Here is a 17,604-nt window from a genome sequence, read left to right as displayed (position 1 = left end):
GCAGGCTCGAGGGTCCAAATGGCCTACTCCTGCTCCTAATTCTTATGGCAGACTTAAGTAGGAGGGTAGCCACCTCAAAGCTATTTTTGAAATCTACATAGAAAATTGCTTTAAAAGGGCTCTAATGACCCAACCCAAGAATATTTATTTGACACATGATACCAGATCTTGTTTATGTTTCAACATAACACATTATTATTGAATTGTTGTGTCGGAAGTTAAAAACACAAAATGCTATTTTCCATGGCTGAGGATTCAGATGCAGGTGATTTTATGCACATGGAAGGAGGAGATCTTGATGATGGCAATGATAATAGGGTCAGAAATTCAGCTTAGAGTCAAATGGTTAGCATTGCTTCTTCACAGTGCCAGGGACACAGGTTCAATGCCAGCCTCAGGGGACTGTTTACATGTTCTGTGTCTGCATGGGTTTTCTCCTGGTGCTTCAGTTTCCTCCCACAGTCCAAAGTAATGCAGGCTAGGTTGATTGGCCATGCTAAATTGCTCCTTAGGTGTCAGAGATTACAGGGATGAGGCCTGGGTGCGATTGTCGTCAATGTGGGCTCAATGGACTGAATGATCTCCTTCTGCATTGTGGAGATTCTATTCTATGATTCTAGGGCATTAAGTGAGCACTGGGTCACTATCAAACAGTGTTCAGGGTGGGGATACTGAGACAGGAGTGATGGAACAGGATCTGTAGTCTTCCCAATATTTAATTCAACAACATTTTTGCTCATCTAGTACAGGATGTCAGATAAGCAGCCTGAAAATTTTCAATCAATGCTTTGTTTTTGTAGTAGCTTATACATACTAAGCTACTTACAGAAGTCTACACTAGTAACGTTCCAATTTTCAGTCAATAGTTCACAGCTGTGTTATTTAATCATGTGCAAGAGCTTTTTTCCAGATTAAACCCTTTATTTACTACACAGTATAAAATGCCTACATAATAGAAACCAGTCAGTGGATTTCTAAATAATTTGAAGCAGTTTGAACCTCGGTGTCACCACATAAAAAGTACTTCATGCAAGTATACAAGACTAGTTGATTCATTGGGTGGATATATCTCAAGGATACTAAGAAAATTCCAGCTTCACAGGTTGACACAAAGTGCTCATTACAATGATAGTTAGATGGGGGGGGGGGGGGGCGCGGTGGGGGGGTGGTGGTGGCAGCATTGTTACAATTAACCTCAAATTCCCTGAGAAATAAATTGGATGGGACACCTAATGGGTGTGAGTTGAGCTCAGGATCAGACCTGTTTGTGATAGTCCCCATTGTAAAATGCCTTGCTGACACTTATGTTCCAGGCTCACATACAAATAGGCATCAGAGAGCCATCCCCACGGTGGAAGGGGAATTTCACGAGGTGCCAAAAGCAGTACTGACGACAGGCGAGAGAATTTAAAAGCAACAGCAATATATTTTTAAAGAGAAGCTGCTGTAGGTTTTGGTGGACACAATGCTCAAAATTCTCCACGTCTAGCACACCCTGCTACTGCTGCCAGTGAGAATGGAAATTTGGCACTCAGGTAAATCTCCACTCGCAGCAGTGGGACTGGAGGATCCCCACACATGGGCGAGGTCAGAGAATTCCAGCCAGTATCTAAAACAAGTAGCATAAGCAAGTTATTTTAGTCATAGAACAATCTTTATTTTTTTGTTTAGCAGGAACACTGGTTAGCTTTATTTCTGCATTTCTGGAATGGAAATAATGATTGTAATGTACCGCTGCACAATCACTCCCCCTATTGGGTGTTAGCTTGGCTGAGTGTAGCACTTTTGCCTCTGAGTCAACAAGCTGTTGTTGTTCCAAAAGCCACTGCTGCACCTCTGTACAAAATTTGGGCCAACACAGAGTGTAATACCTGTTGGGATGGTATTGGTCGCAGAATGGTTCTGTCAAATAAGTTTTCATAGTTTTTAGTAAGATAACAGCAGGTCTTTATCAACCACTTTACTATATATTTGTATATTAGTTAAGGAATAGGGCAAGGAGATCTCTCCATCACTAGGTCTTAATATTTCTAGGCAAAGCATTATCCTTGGGTCTAGAGTTATGTGGCTTCTTACATCAGTGGACAGCACTGTACTCTGTCCCACATAATCTTATGGTGAACCAGATCCTTATACTACAGTAGTAAGTGAGTGCTGCAATGTCAGAAATGTTATCTTTCAAGGTGAGACATTGAAAGCAATCAAGATCTGCCTGTTTTAAAAGGGATGCAAAAGATCCCAAGCTCCTATTCAAAGAAGACCAACATTTACCTATCAACAAGCACCACCTATTAAAAAGATTAGCTGGTTGTTTATCAGAGTGCTGCGTGAGACCTTGCTGTTTGTAAACCGGCTACCATAATTACCCGGACAACAGCAGTGGCTATACCTCAGAACAATAAATTTGTTGGAGCCCTTTGCACTTCCTCAGAACATAACTTAGCGCTACGTAACTGCAAGTTACATTACATCAAGGGATACGGACAGGGGAAGAGGAACATGGTGTTGAGGTAGATGAGCAGCCATTAAGTGACCGAGAGGTCAGGAACCATATTACCATACATTTAAATATCATTTGTGGGCTTCCCTTGTGTATTATCCCTCGTGTAAGGATCACACCCCCACTCCGTGCTAACACAGTGTGGCCAGTAGGCGACACATTGGATTTCTGCCCAGCTTTACCCTGTCTGGAAAAACAGAAAATTCCACCCCGGTCTTTAATTTTTCAGTAACATTTCTGAATAAGCACAGGGCCCGATTCTCCCATCCCGACGCACATATGTTTTGGCGCACAGGATGGCAGATTCACGTGTTGGCCATTTTGCAGGATTCGTGCATGCGTTCACAATGCATACGCATCACCCACAGCCAGAGAACAGTCACAGTCAGACAGGATACCAGCAGGAAGAATGATTTAAACTTGTTTTTCATGTATTTTAAATCTCATTATTGGGCCCAGCATGGAATTCTCTGGGCCCAATAGCATCTCTTGCCCCACCAACAGTATTTCATTCCAGCAAGGTTTAGAGTAGCTCCCCACATTCGGGGAACTAGTGAGAAACCCCATTGGAGTGGATCACAGCTCCATCAGAGGGTCAGGTGGTGCGGGAGTGGTGCTCCCTGGAAATGGGCACCCTGGACGTGACAGCTTGTACTACCAGTACTGTCCAAGGGGCAAAGTGCCCATGCCCAGGGAGCACCTTGGCACTGCCCCACCAGGCACTGAACAGTGCCAAGGGGCAACCAGGAGAGTGGAGGGGAGTGTCCCTCTGCCACTCTGCAGATTGGATCAGTTGAGGCTTGGGGGGTGGCAGCAGTGTGAGGATTCCAGAGTCAGCAAACTGAGGCTGACAGATCGGGGCCAATGTGTATGTGCAGGAGGCCCAGAACTGTCAGACTCCGGTGTGAATACGCCCTACACCCCCCACTCCTCCCCCAAGCTTTTAAATGATAATCACGATTGTGACTTCTGCATTGTAAAGTGTGGGAGGTTCAAGTCTGAACTTCAACTGAAAAAAGTGTGATTTATACCAGTTTTCCCACCAGTTCAGCACATGGAGTTGTTTTGGGATAAATCGGTCCACAGATTCCAAAGTTACAAAATTGAGCAGTTTTGTAAGGCGTGGCTGTCAAGAGAAACCTTAATGCACCATTCAGGATCATTCCAAAATACTTGGCACAGTGAACTAGAGTCGTTCGTCTCTGCTGTTTTGAGTAGATCATGGCAGATCTCACTATTAACAGTAAACAAGATGATTTGATCTATTGTCACATGTATTGGGATAAAGTGAAAAGTATTGTTTCTTGCACACTATACAGACAAAACATACCATTCATAGAGTACAGAGGGGAAAAGCAAAGAAGAGAGTGCAGAGTATAGTGTTACAAATCACAGCTGGAGTGTGGAGAAAGATTAGCTTAATATAAGATAGGTCCATTCAAAAGTCTGATGGCAGCAGGGAAGAAGCTGTTCTTGAGCCAGTTGGTACGTGACCCCAGACTTTTGTATCTTCTTCCCGAAGGAAGAAGATGGAAGAAAGCATGTCCAGGGTGCATGGGGTCCTTGATTATGCTGGCTACCCTTCCAAGGTAGCAGGCAGTGTAGAGAGAGTCAATGGATGGGAGGTTGGTTTGCATAATGGACTGGGCTACGGTCACAACCCTTTGTAGTTTCTTGTGGTCTTGAACAGAGCAGGAGCCATACCAAGCGGAGATGTGCCTGGAAAGGATGCTTTCTATGGTGCATCTAAAAATTGGTGAGTAATAGCAGACATGTTGAATTTCGTTAGACTCCTGAACAATGAACTAATCTGCTTCAGATGGTGAAAAGAATGAACTTGTCTTATATAATACAGCCAGATTCTGTTACTAACACAGATGAAGAAGGCAATGTTGAATGCAAGAGCTAATGGAAAGATAGAAAAGCCAGGATTAATACAAACTATTACTCCTGTCACTTAAACAAGTATTACTTTACAGTTCCTGATTCTATCCAGCAGGAGCCCATAAATAGAAGTTAGACAGCAGCCTGTATTTTACTGCTGCTTATACTCTGGAATTTGACCACAGAGCAGCATATGATAGCAGGGTTGGAAGGCATTTGGTATCAATAGGTATTACAAGAGATGCAAAGTCTACTTCTCTGACCTTTCTCCAATGATTGCTAGAAATCTTTGACAGGTTAAACTTTCATTTCTGTAATTAGATAACAGCATTGAGACATTGGTCTCTAATTTCATCTGAGTAGCTCAATTAGTGTGTGTGGATGTGGATGGCACGGTGGCACAGTGGTTAGCATTGCTGCCTCACTGCACCAGGAACTTGAGTTCAATTCCTAGCTTGGGTCGCTATCTGTGTGGGATTTGCGGGTTCTCCCCTCTCAGTCCAAAAGACATATTGGCTAGGTGCACTGGACATTCTAAATTCTCCCTTAGTGTTCCCAAACCGCTAGGGGATTTTCAGAGTAACTTCATTGCAGTGTTAATGTAAGCCTACTTGTGACATTATGGCCAGAATTTTACCACCCCTCCCTCCACAGGCATCAGAGCAGATGAGCGGTGAACAATGGGAAGGTCTATTGACCTCAGGCAGCATTTTACAGCTTTGGGATGAGCGTAGCCTTAAAATCCCATCTTATAACGTTTTATACTATATATGTATAGTCTGCATATGTACAGCACAGAACAGAAATTCATAAAACTAGAACCATTTACAAACTTGAAGTAGACCTCTATAAATGTAGGTGAATAGCCAAAGGGCTATGGAGACTCAGTCAGTATGTTCAAGACAGAGATAGACAGATTCCTGACAGACATTGAGAGGAAAATGGTGTCAGGGTAGATGATCAGCCATGAACTAACTGAATGGTGGAGTAGGCTTGAGGGGCTGAATGGCCTACTGCTACTCCTATTTCCTATGTTCCCTAATCTCATTTTGGCAAAATAAGAATGGTGACAATTGAAATTTCTACATTAACAAGTTAAACACAGTTTGTCGATTTTGATGAAGGGTCACTGGGGTGCAAAGTAAAGGTCTACTTCAGTATCCAGAGACATGGTTGGGCCTGCTGAATATTTCCAGTATGTCAGTCTTTGGATTTGGTTTCTTGGTTCATGTGACTAAACAGTCTGCAGTGTGCACATAAGCTGTACATCAGGCTTGGTACCTGCGTTTTCACAACTGCATCTAAGATCTAAAACTCAAACAGATTTCACTAAGAACATTCTCATCAACTCCTTCCTGAGTAGTAATCTCACCCAAAGAGTGAAAAACAGCTGGAATATTCAGTTTCTGGCTGCAATGATCTTTTCACGTGGTCCAATGTTATTTCACCTATTAATTTTTAAAATAACGTGGGATTCATGATGTACTTCAATCAAAAGTCAGATATTCTGTTTGTTCTGCTCCTCTGTTATATTCTGTTCAAAAAAGATGACCAAACTGAAAGATCTAAACTCAAAAATTATGTCCTTTGACCCAGAAGCAATGCAGTTGGAAAAATTGTAATTTTGTTAAAATGCCTCTGGAATCTGTCGTTGTTTCCAAGGATGTTTGGAAAAGACATTTAAGAGTTTGCATCAATTGCACCTTTCTTGGACAATAAAGAAATACTGGTCCTTGGTGACCTGGTGACTCCTGACTTGGAAGCAGCATCAACAGGGAGGAAGCTAAGACATGGATGTGGCCAGATACAGAAGGAGAGCGGCAAAGAAGGGTGGAGGTGTGGAGAGTCTGCAGAAGGATCTAGATAGGCTGGGCGAATGGGCCAGGAAATGGCAAATGGAATTTAATGTTGGCAAGTGCGAGGTGGTCCACTTTGGTAGGAATAATGGTAGGAAGGATTATTACTTACGTGGAGAAAAACTGCAGCAGGCGACGGTGCAGAGGGACCTCGGGGTCCTTGTGCATGAGTCGCAAAAACCCAGCTTGCAGGTGCAGCAGGTGGTCAGGAAGGCTAATGGGATGCTGGCCTTCATAGCGAGGGGGATTGAATATAAAAGTAGGGAGGTCTTGCTGCGGCTGTATAGGGCATTGGTGAGGCCGCAGCTGGAGTACTGTGTGCAGTTTTGGGCGCCGTACTTACGCAAGGATATTTTGGCCTTGGAGGGAGTGCAGAGGAGGTTTACTAGGCTGATGCCGGAGTTGAGGGGGTTGAGCTATGAGGAGAGGCTTGTACTCGTTAGAGTTTAGAAGAATGAGGGGAGATCTCATTGAGACGTATAAGATGATGAATGGGATGGATAGGATAGAGGTGGAGAGACTCTTCCCGCTCAGAAAGGACAGTAGGACTAGGGGGCACAGCCTCAAGATAAAGGGGAGGCGGTTTAGAACAGAGTTGAGGAAGAACTTCTTCACTCAAAGGGTGGTGAATCTCCGGAATTCTCTGCCCGTTGAAGTGGTGGAGGCTACCTCGCTAAATATTTTTAAGACGCGGGTTGATGGGTTTTTGATAAGAGAGGGGATTAAGGGTTATGGGGAGAGGGCGGGAATGTGGAACTGAGCCACGACAGATCAGCCATGATCTTATTGAATGGCGGGGCAGGCTCGAAGGGCCAGATGGCCTACTCCTGCTCCTATTTCTTATGTTCTTATGTTTACGTTCTTATGTAAAGACGAAAGGGAGCCAAAGGCAGAAAGCAATTAGCCCACAGATGCAGGCACAAGGCGAAAGCAGAAAGAGGAACACAGAATTTGAGGGGAAAAGAAGCACATCTCTCAAAAGATGACAGGAGTTCTTGTAGGTAATGTGCGAGTTGGCTAAAAAAGATCTAAAAATGGGAAAGCTGTGAGAATAGCTTAGAGACCTGAAAAAGCTGGAAATGGCCAATTCGTGAAACAGGGTGTTTGTTATTGGTTTATCAGTTGAAAAGTAACTCTGAAGAGCTGTCATAAGGATTGTCATGACCCAAGGAAGAAAGGATTTGTATAAATGTGCCTTACTGATGATAATCACACTCATGAAACTTGGAGGCAAAAAAAATTGTTGTTGGTTAGAATTTCAGACCTACCCTACATGAATAAATGCTAAGTTTTTATGGAACTGTGTAGCTATGTAATGCCACATGTTTTCAGGGCATCAGCTGGGTGCATGTGGTTGATGCATCTTGGCATCAATTATTCAAAATAAAATTTACCTCTTGATTTTAAGTCTCATTTGCCTGTTAATTCATTTTAGTCTGTATTTATTCTGATTTATGTTAAAGTTACAAAACTTAACCTTAATAGTAATTGCTTCATTTGGGGATCATTCAGCAAATTTAATTATTTTGGTTTATAGTCTCTCCTCCTCAGGAGTGTAACAAAATATTATCCTCTCTTTTCAGACTCCAACATACTTGCTGTGTATTTTAACATGTGTTGATTTCAGATTTCACATTCATTTTTCTGAACCCTCCATTGAAATTTATTCTGCCATGTCAGATCTGAGTATCAGTTGCCTGCTGTGATTTAATCTGAATCCTTGCTTCAAAGCTTGAATAGATGGCTGAGTTCCTTCAATAATTTGAGTCTTTAATGTATTCAGTTCTGAAAATTTACACCAAACAGCTGTACAATGGAATCTCATGAATGCTTGGCAGAGTTCCAAACCTCACAAATGGATTCAGTTTAGCAGAGAGATTATTTATAAAGCTGTCAAGGGAATGATGAGTTTGTTTAGCTTAACAATTTAGATAACAATTTTTGAAGTCATTCTTGAATGACTTTATTTTGCCAGTTTAAGAACATCTGGAATGTTATTACAGTATTCTGTAAATTATGGATACTAGTTGAGTGGACATAGTGGGGGCTGAAGGACTATGGGGAGTTGGCATGGGGGACATGGTGATGTGAGTAGGGTCTCACACTGATTTAAAGAACTGTAAGAACTAAAGATCCCAGCATGGAGATGGGCCCTTTAACCTGCTCCCATCAGCATCCATTTGCGTACGCTTCCACCTCAAACCAGCTTTCAGAAGCAGTGGCCCCCGAGTCCAGCGTGTCTGCAAACTGAAAATAGCATTAATTGACATTGCCGGGGCAGAAGACAGGATTGTAACTCTCTTATTTCCAGAAACAAAGCAAAAATCCAGCCCCATGTGGTCAAGAACTTTTAAAATCCCTTCATAACATTTAAGAAATTGAACCATGTAGATGTGATGATCCAATGAACTGCCAGTGTCTGAATTTAACAATATGCTTTATGTATTTATTTATCCTGTGGCTATCTACAGATTTCAAATATCCTGAAGATTAAGGGTTTAACAGGTTTAAGTTCAAGATCAAATTTCAATTCATTCTAAAAGGATCAGGTGTTAATTTCAAAACATTAAAAAAAAACTGTACTACTTTTTATCAATCGTAAATTTGCAGAGTGATAGTAGAGTGTATCAGTTGAGACTTTGACCAAATAAAAATGTGGCAGAATAAATTAAGGAAGGAGTTAGCCTACAGGGAAAATGAGAATGCAGAAATTATCGATTATTTAGTACAGTTCAAGGATAAGCTACACATTTTGGATCATATTTAATTTCATATGCAAATCAGCATTGAAAGAATTTCCATGGTTGTTTCATGTCGTGAAAAAATATCTCAACTTGCATACAAGAAAAAAAAATGGAGCATATGCCTGTGCTTCCACAAAATTAATATTTAAAGGAGTCTTCATTCCACAAATGAACCTGACCTTATAGCAGCAATCTTGGCCAAGCGATTATTGGAGTCTCTAAATGTACAAGAAATGTTCTTACTCTTACAATGCACAGAGGGATTATTCAATCTTGTAATACATTTTCAACAAGGTTCAGAACTTTGAAACAAGGAAACATTCACAGAATATTGCTTTTTGGCTCCTTTACCAGTTATGAGTCGGCCCAACATAAAATCAAAACAAGACAACTTAATTTGATTTTTGTTTTTGTGAAAACAAGTCTTTTTTTTAAAGAAAATCTGCCCCAATGAGTCAGATCATAACATTGGAATTTCACATGAAACATTTCTCGTCTTGTTTTTGTTTGACCGCAAGATGGGATTCCCGCCAGCCGCGGTAAACTGGCCAGGGTGTAGTGAAGCAGGCAGTGTTTAGGGGGCACCTTTTCTAGCCCCTTCCTCGTTCTACGGAGGTGAGCAGTGCATTCCTGAAGAGGACTGCTCAGTCACCCAAGCGAGTTTCACTGCTGCTTTGGTCAGCAGGAAACGACGATTAGACCCGAGCTGCCTGTGCGCAGGTCTGTGACTACAGCTCCCAGTGTATCCACACCTGCTGCTTCATCACTCACCCACTGCCACAGAATTTCAAGAGTTGAACAGGACCAGGACGACGACGACGACGACACTCACGCTCGATTTGGATTAAAGTGAGGCAGAGTTGTGCAGTGTCAGCCTCTCTCTTCCCAATTCCTATCTGGATCCTGTGGCAAGACAAGAGTCAAGATGGCTGGAGATGGGACTAGGCACAGTGGATGACCAGGACATCTGTATCTTGTCCTGCTCTTTGCATTCCACGACACTTGCAGAGACTGCCTTCCTGACTGTTGGACCTTCTATTGATCTTGTCCACTCAATCCGCCGGAGTCTGTCTTCACGTGCTGGGATAGACATCTCCCAATCTCACCAAGGGTTGAGGCCCGTCGGCTACCCTCACCTGGGTTAGCCAGCTTGTTGAAGGCGTGGCTGCTGTCGCATGCAAAACAGCTATGGAGAGCCACAGGTGAGAACTGAGTGCCAGGTGGGGTTGAAGCGTGGACAAACCACCCTGAAAAGGACACAACAATCTCCCAGAGGTACTACCCCTCCCCGACACCCCATACACTCCCTGTCTTGTTAGACGAGGCAATCAAATGTCTGCTTCAAAAATGTTGTGATCTCGTACCCATCAAGTAAAATTGCAGAATAGATTTTTGTTTTACAATCATCTTCTATTTAGTTCAATTTCAAATTCATCATTTTTAACAGTATTATCCCTTGGCTGCTCAAAAGAAAAGAAAATAATAACACTTTCTGGGTTCAACTAATTTTTTCCCCCTCGAAATGAGTAAACTTAAAAACAATGATGATAGAGCAATAACCCAATCTTTCAATTAAAATTACCACCTCCTAAACCATAAGTGGCTACTAGCTACTTAAGAGTATGGCAGGCACAAAATCTGATCTCACAAATCTAGAATTCCTGAGGGCAGCATACCTGAACCGGCTGACCTTTGAAACTAATGTAACTGCGCTCCCAAACAAGTTAATGTACAACATGGCCAAAGGTTTCAGGTTCTGAACTGTAAACAAGGCAATTGAGTTTTCAGCTAGCCTCGGGCAGGTGTGAAACACAGAGCGGGATTTTCCAGCCTCGCTCGCCCCAAAACCAGAAAAGTCCCTCCCAAGGTCAATGGATCTTTCCGTGGTCCGCTCTTTGCCCGCTATGATTCCCGTGGCATTCACCCCTGTAAACACGGTACAATAAATGGACAGCAGTGGTTTAAGAATGCAACTCACCACCACCTCCTCAAGGGCAACTAGGAATGGACAATAAGTGCTGGCCTAGTCAATACAGCTCACATCCCATGAATGAGTATTTACAAAAAACACTGTTCATCTCCAAAAAAAAGAGTTAGTAACGCAAGAGTAAGTCTTCTGAAAAACAACTACAGCCTATATTCCTAAAGTTAGGTGAAAACAAATAACTTTGTGGAGCTTGTTAACTGAAACATCTGGAATCCACTGGATGAATAGGTGCTTGCAACATTAGCCAGGATTCAGTCGTTATAGTTTGAGTTTTAACCTCAACCCAAGTAACTAGTTCTGACTCCTTCCCCTATGCTACTTTATAGAGTTTTAACACATGTTTATGAAATTGATATTTTCTCTGCACTGCTCCCATATTTTGCAGCTCCACAATCTCAATCTCATCGAGCTGCAGCAACTAACATGTTCAACAATTACACTTTATAATTTACAAAACTGATTAAGCATGTTGTATTTTGACTGTCCATTTACAGATAGCCATCACTGGAAGTTTGTTTGAGAGCGATCAAACTCCCTGACCACTAAGGAAAGATAACCGTAGAACAAAGTGAGTGCATGAAAAGTGGAAGTTGTCTGTATCAAGCAGAATTTGCTGTAGGCCACAATAGATCCCCAATTTCTGTAATTTTGTGCATTCTGAAGAAATATGACAAACCCCATCTCCAGTATAAATGCCGTAAGTTAAGCAAGGTACATAGGAAAACATCAAGGTCAGGAGAACACCAAATGGCCGATGGAGCCTCTCCTATGGGGTAACTATGAACACACAATGACCACAATCTATACAATCTCTGCAATAGATAACAGAAAATATTTTGGGCAATTTGTCTCCAAGATCTAAAAAAGGCCTTCAAATAAGTATTAGGAGGCGACACATTCACACTAGCCACTTAGCTGTTATATTATCCATGCTCAAGAACCTGGCCTGCTAACTTCTGAAGATAGTGAATTTTCACTCACTTTATGCATCAGAAATTTGACTCATGCAACCTCGTAAGCTGTGTGTTATTACATCCTTATCTTTATTGACACAAATGTACCAATGATACACCAGGATTGGTAAAATTATATGGGTTCTTTATTTGAAGATGAGATTATATACAAATAGAGTCAATTGGGGGGCTATTATACACACATCTTATTCCTGCTTTTTCAACTGAATACAAGTCCTGGGAGTGATGCATCCTGTCGGAGGTGTGTAAGTGAATAGCAGTTTAATATCTAACTCCTTAAAAGGTGGACATATATCAAATCAAAACATATACATGCCAAGTGTTATGGCTATCCAATTCCGAGAGTTATATTTATCACAATTAAAACAATATTACACAGAGAATAGTAGGTGTATGGAACACCAGCCAGAGCAGGTGGTGGAGGCAGATATGAGGAGTGTTTAAGGGGATTCTAGATGAACACAAAATGCAAGGAGTAGAGGGATTATGGACCAAGGGGAGGCAGAAGGGATTAGTTTAATTTGGTATCAAGTTCGGCACAACATCGTGGGCTAAAGGGCTGGTTCCTGTGCTGTACTGCCCTAGGTTCTACACTGTGTACTACTGGAAACATCAGGACTTGTGTAAAATGTACCTAAGACTCGTTTATCTCAAAGTGTCTTCTTCCATCGGGGTGATCCTCGTTTGTTTCTGGGCAGACAGATCACCCTGGAAGATACACCATTTGACTTTTGATTCTGGACCCCTGTGAAAATCACTCTTATTTTTATTGCATTCTTGCCCTATACCTCTTTCGCTTTTGTCACTTTTATTGCATGAGTGCAAAAGGGCAGATGACGCAAAATGTCTTGCATGTAAAATAAACCAGTCCTCTTAATTGACCTTATCTTCATTTTGTTGTGGGGTTATTAATAGTGGATTGGATGACCTCAAACTGAAGGATTGGTGTAAAAACACCACTACTTGTTTTGGGAAAATCAAATATCAAAACTCTTGTGTACAGACAAAATTCGGAGCAGTTTAAATTAATCCCCTTCCTGTCCATAACAGCAATGACTGTAACACCAATTCCTGTAGGAGTCCACCAGTGACCAGCTTGTTAATAACTTGTTAATGGGTGGCAGTGGCACAGTGGTTAGCATTGCTGCTTCATAGTGCCAGGGCCTCAATTTCTGGCTTGGGTCACTGTCTGTGTGGAGTCTGCACGTTTCCCATGTCTACATGGGTTTCTTCCGGATGCTCCAGTTTCCTCCCAAGTCCAAAAGATGTGCTGGTTAGGTGCATTGGCCAGGCTAAGTTCTCCCTCAGTGTATCCAAACAGGTGCCGGAGTATGGTGACTAGGGGATTTTCACAGTAACTTCGTTGCAGTGTTAATGCAAGACTACTTGTGACACTAATAAGACAAATAAATAAAACTCTCAGTCTGAGAATGTACATAGTTACTTACACAAACAAAAATTTATCAAACAAGCCCAGAGGATTCCGATTTATTAAATAAAATTTTGCGCCAATAGCTTCTTGAAAGTCACCAAACCAGCATCCGACATTCCCAAAACAACAAGACAGATAGTGGAAACACAGTCTTCTTTTTTGGAAGTCATGCGAGGTTCCCCAACCATCCTTTCTCTAGCAAGGGTTATATAGCACACCTCCAATACATGTTCCAACCAAACTGAAGTACACAAGTACACGAACTCAAATGCTATTACTTCCCTAATCCAATGTATTTTTTCAATATAAACAAAGTATAGCTTTTCTCCAGTCCTTGGAAACAATCCCAGACCCCAGAGAGCTGATAATGTCAAGGGGAAATGGCTCAGTGCACAGCCCCCAGTCTTCGAGCACCTACAGGTGAATGCAGTCAAGGCCAGCAACTCACCCTGCTTTGAAATCATCTCTTCTGTCCCAAGAGGACATATTCACTTTGAAACGCTCAGGTGTTATTAGTAATTCAGCACCATTTTCAATACTGAAGACTGACACAAAGTAGCAATTTAAAACTTTTATCTTATCTAGGAAGTCTGCCAGGATCTGACCCGATGTACCTTTCAATTACTGTATATGATCTTCAGGTGACTTTCCAGAGGCCCAATACTTAAAAACATTGCTGTTACCACACTAAGTTCACAATCCTCCCCACCATTGATAGCAACTTTTGCTGCTTTCAGTTGAATTTAATAATAAATTAGTATTTTAACAGGTAGCATAGCATTACCTTATGGACCTCTGGAGTTGTAACTGGAAAATATCCTCAATGCAAGTTGACCAACAACTTTGCTGCAACTCGTGTTTTACAGGTTCACCCATAAAGAAAAGGGCGAACAAAGGAAATGGTGCAGAATGCTTCAAAAAATAGACAGCAGCTCTAATACTGACTGCACTTACATGTAAGACTTCAAATGTCTGGAATCAGCTAAAGAAGGTAGAGAACAGATGAAGATGCAACTTTGATCTGTTGTTTCTCACCTATTTAACTAGTTAACATTTGGCTCCAAGTCCAGCCTCTAATTCTTGCAGGATTTTTTACTGCTTGTAATTATGCTTAATATTTTAACCTACCATTTAACAAGAGTGCAAGTACGCAGTTATTGATTGACCGGAATAATTCCAGCTCTAAAGGGTGATGAAGTTAGGTGGAGAGCGTGGAGAAACTGAGGTTGTTCTCCTATAACAGAAGGTCAAAATTAGATTTAATGGAGATGTTTAAAATTATAAACTATTTAGGAGGAGTCGACAAAAGATAAGCTTTCCAACAGCAAAAGAGTCAGCAACCAAAGGACACAGATTTAAAAAGGTCACTGACAAAAAGTGTCAAGAGATGACATCTGTGTTTTGCAGCAAGTTGTTGCGATCTGGAATGTGCTTCCAAAAAGCAAGGAAACGCAACAGGAATTTTCAGAAGATGAATACTTGAAGGATATTTTGCCAGGAAAGAGCAGGGGAATGGAACTATTTGCATAGGCCTTCCACTGAGTCACCACAAGTACAATGGACTGAATGGTTGGAATGATACGGCACAGGAGACAAGTGACCTTTCCAACAGCTGCTCGTCGCCAAGCCAAATTATAGCATGTTTTTTTTAATTCATTCGTGAAATATGGGCACTGTTGGGTGGCCAGCATTTATTGCACATCCCTCGTAGCCCTTGAAATGAGTGTCAACCACATTTGGGAGTCAACCACATTGCTGTGGCCCTGGAGTCACATGAAGGCCAGACCAGGTAAGGGCAGCAGAATTCCTTCCCTAAAAGGACATTAGTGAGCCAGATGAGTTTTTTCAACAATCGACAATTGTTTCATGGTCATCATTAGATTTCGTATTTTTACTAAATTCAAATTCCACATCTGCCGTGGCTGGATTTGAACCCAGATCCCCAGAAAATTAGCTGAATTTCTGGATTAATAGTCTAGTGATAATACCACCAGGCCATTGCCTTCCCTTACAATGGTTATTAGCACCATCCACTTTGGTTTTGAAATAATCAACAGCTTTTCATCTACTGCTGAGGCCAAGTAAAATAACATGGGTAAAAAAAACAAGCAGAGTGAACAGGAAAGGACAGAGAATTTAATTAAAAAGGAGTAGCAGCAAATAAAGTTCATGTAAAGCATATCTGTAAAATAAAAGCAAACAAAAAGGATCAAAGTTAATTTATTAGTCACAAGTAAGGCTTACATTAACACTGCAATTGTGTTACTGTGAAATTTCCCTTGTCGCCACACTCTGGTGCCCGTTTGGGTCAATGCACCTAACCAGCACATCTTTCAGAATGTAGGAGGAAACCAGAGCACCCAGAGGAAATCCACACAGGCACAGGGAGAACGTGCAAACTCCACACAGACAGTGACCTTGAGCTAGAAATCAAACCCAGGCCCCTGGCACTGTGAAGCAGAGTGCTAATCACTGTGCTACTGTACCACCCTGTGTGAAGCGTCTGCAATAAGATAGATAAACTTGTGGCACAGTTTAGATCTATTCAGCATTGTACAGACATAGTTAAAAGATGACCAAGGTTGGGAAATACATATGCCAGGGTACACAATATTTTGAGAAGACCAAGTAGGTGTAGTAGCTCTTATATTAAAGGATGATACAAGGATGTTAATGAGAAAGGATCTTGGCTCAGGAGATCAGCAAGGCGATGTAGATCAGGAATAGCAAAAATCAGAAAATGCTGATGGGTATAATTTGTGGGCCCTCTAACAGTGATTACACCACTGGACAGAGCATTAAACAAGACATTAGAGTTTAAAACAACTGTAATAATTGTGAAGGACTTTAATCCTCATATAGGATGGACGAACCAAATTGACAAAGGTCAAAAGGAATAAAAACAGAAACTGCTGAGAAAAATGAAGTTAACATTTCAAGTATTCTATGACTTTTCTCTCTAGCTAAAGAGAGGGTGAAAAGTGATGAATTGGAGCAGCAAGGGGTAAGATGAGATGGAGCAGCTGGAACAGAGTAGGTAGGAATTAAGAGATTACAAAAGATGTGAAGGACATGAAGCAGAGGAACCATTAATGGTAGTGCAGAGGGCTAAACGTGCTGATTGTGGCGTTAAGAAAGCAGAATGTGTTCATGGGCAAACAAAGGTCAATAATCAGTGAAAGCAAAACCAAGGAACAAGTGACATAGTCCAGTGGAGGGAGGTTTGTGTTGGGAGAAAAAAAGTTTTGGATCAAAGGAGGTCATGACGGAGGAGAAACATTACAGTCTAAAGGTAGAGAGGAAGATAGGCTTGTAGAATGCTTTCACGGCAGTTTCCTGGAGCAACACACTATGGAATCAACCAGTGACAAAGCCATTGTAAATAAAGTATTAGACAATTAGTAACAGCACAGTAAAAGATCCACAGAAATACTGATCACAGCATAACTGAATTCCATGTTATGTTTGAAGTTTATTTATTAGTGTCACAAGTAGGCTTACATTAACACTAAAATGTTAATTAACACTTACTATGAAAGCCCGAGTCGCCACACTCCAGTGCCTGTTCGCATACGCTGAGGGAGAATTTAGCATGACCAATCCACCTATCCAGCAGGTCTTTCAGACTATGGGAGGAAACCCGAACACCCAGGGGAAATCTACACAGACCCAGGGAGAATTTGCAAACTCCACACAGCTTGGTATGGCTCTTACTCTAAGACCGCAGGGGAGGCGATGGTCTAGTAGTATTATTGCTAGACTATTAAACCAGAAACTCAACTAACGTTCTGGGGATTCAGGTTCAAACCATGCAACATCAGCTGGTGGAATTTGAATTCAATTAAAAAAAAACCTGGAATTAGCAATCTACTGATGACCATAAAACTATTGATGGTTGGAAACACTCACCTCATTCACTAATGTTCTTTAAGGAAGGAAATCTGCCGTCCTCATTTGATCTGACCTACATGTGACTCCAGAGCCACAACAATGTGGTTGACTTTCAACTGCCCTCTGAAATGGCCCAGCAAGCCACTCAGTTCATGGGCAACTTAGGATAGGCAATAAATGCTGGTGAGCCAGCGAAACCCATGTCCAATGAATGAATAAAAACTACAAAAGGGTTGTCAGTGAGTCCACCTCGCAAACCAGCCTTCATCCATTGACTCGATCTACACTTCCCGCTGCCTCAGCAAAGCGGCTAGCATAATCAAGGACCTCATGCAC

General features: G+C 41.7%; 1 protein-coding gene across 4 annotated transcripts in view; it reads right to left on the bottom strand.

Annotated features, from left to right (window-relative positions):
* The window catches only part of LOC145341098 (plastin-1-like), a 123,972-nt gene that overhangs the window by 66,057 nt on the left and 40,311 nt on the right, over window positions 1-17,604 (bottom strand). The window contains exon 1 of one of the 4 annotated variants that reach the window (XM_080185948.1): window positions 14,332-14,387. The exons of 2 other annotated variants lie outside the window; for them this stretch is intronic. The gene's annotated coding sequence lies outside the window, so the exon portion shown is untranslated. Of the gene's footprint in view, window positions 1-14,161; window positions 14,276-14,331; window positions 14,388-17,604 lie in introns of those variants that run through there. One more of the 4 variants, XM_080185949.1, reaches the window with a different exon arrangement.

The sequence above is a fragment of the Carcharhinus amblyrhynchos genome, chromosome 3, assembly GCF_965287045.1.
Source record: "Carcharhinus amblyrhynchos chromosome 3, sCarAmb.v2.hapA, whole genome shotgun sequence".
Lineage (NCBI taxonomy): Eukaryota > Metazoa > Chordata > Chondrichthyes > Carcharhiniformes > Carcharhinidae > Carcharhinus > Carcharhinus amblyrhynchos.
Note: the sequence above shows the minus strand (reverse complement) of the source record. Positions and strands in the feature narration are given on the sequence as shown.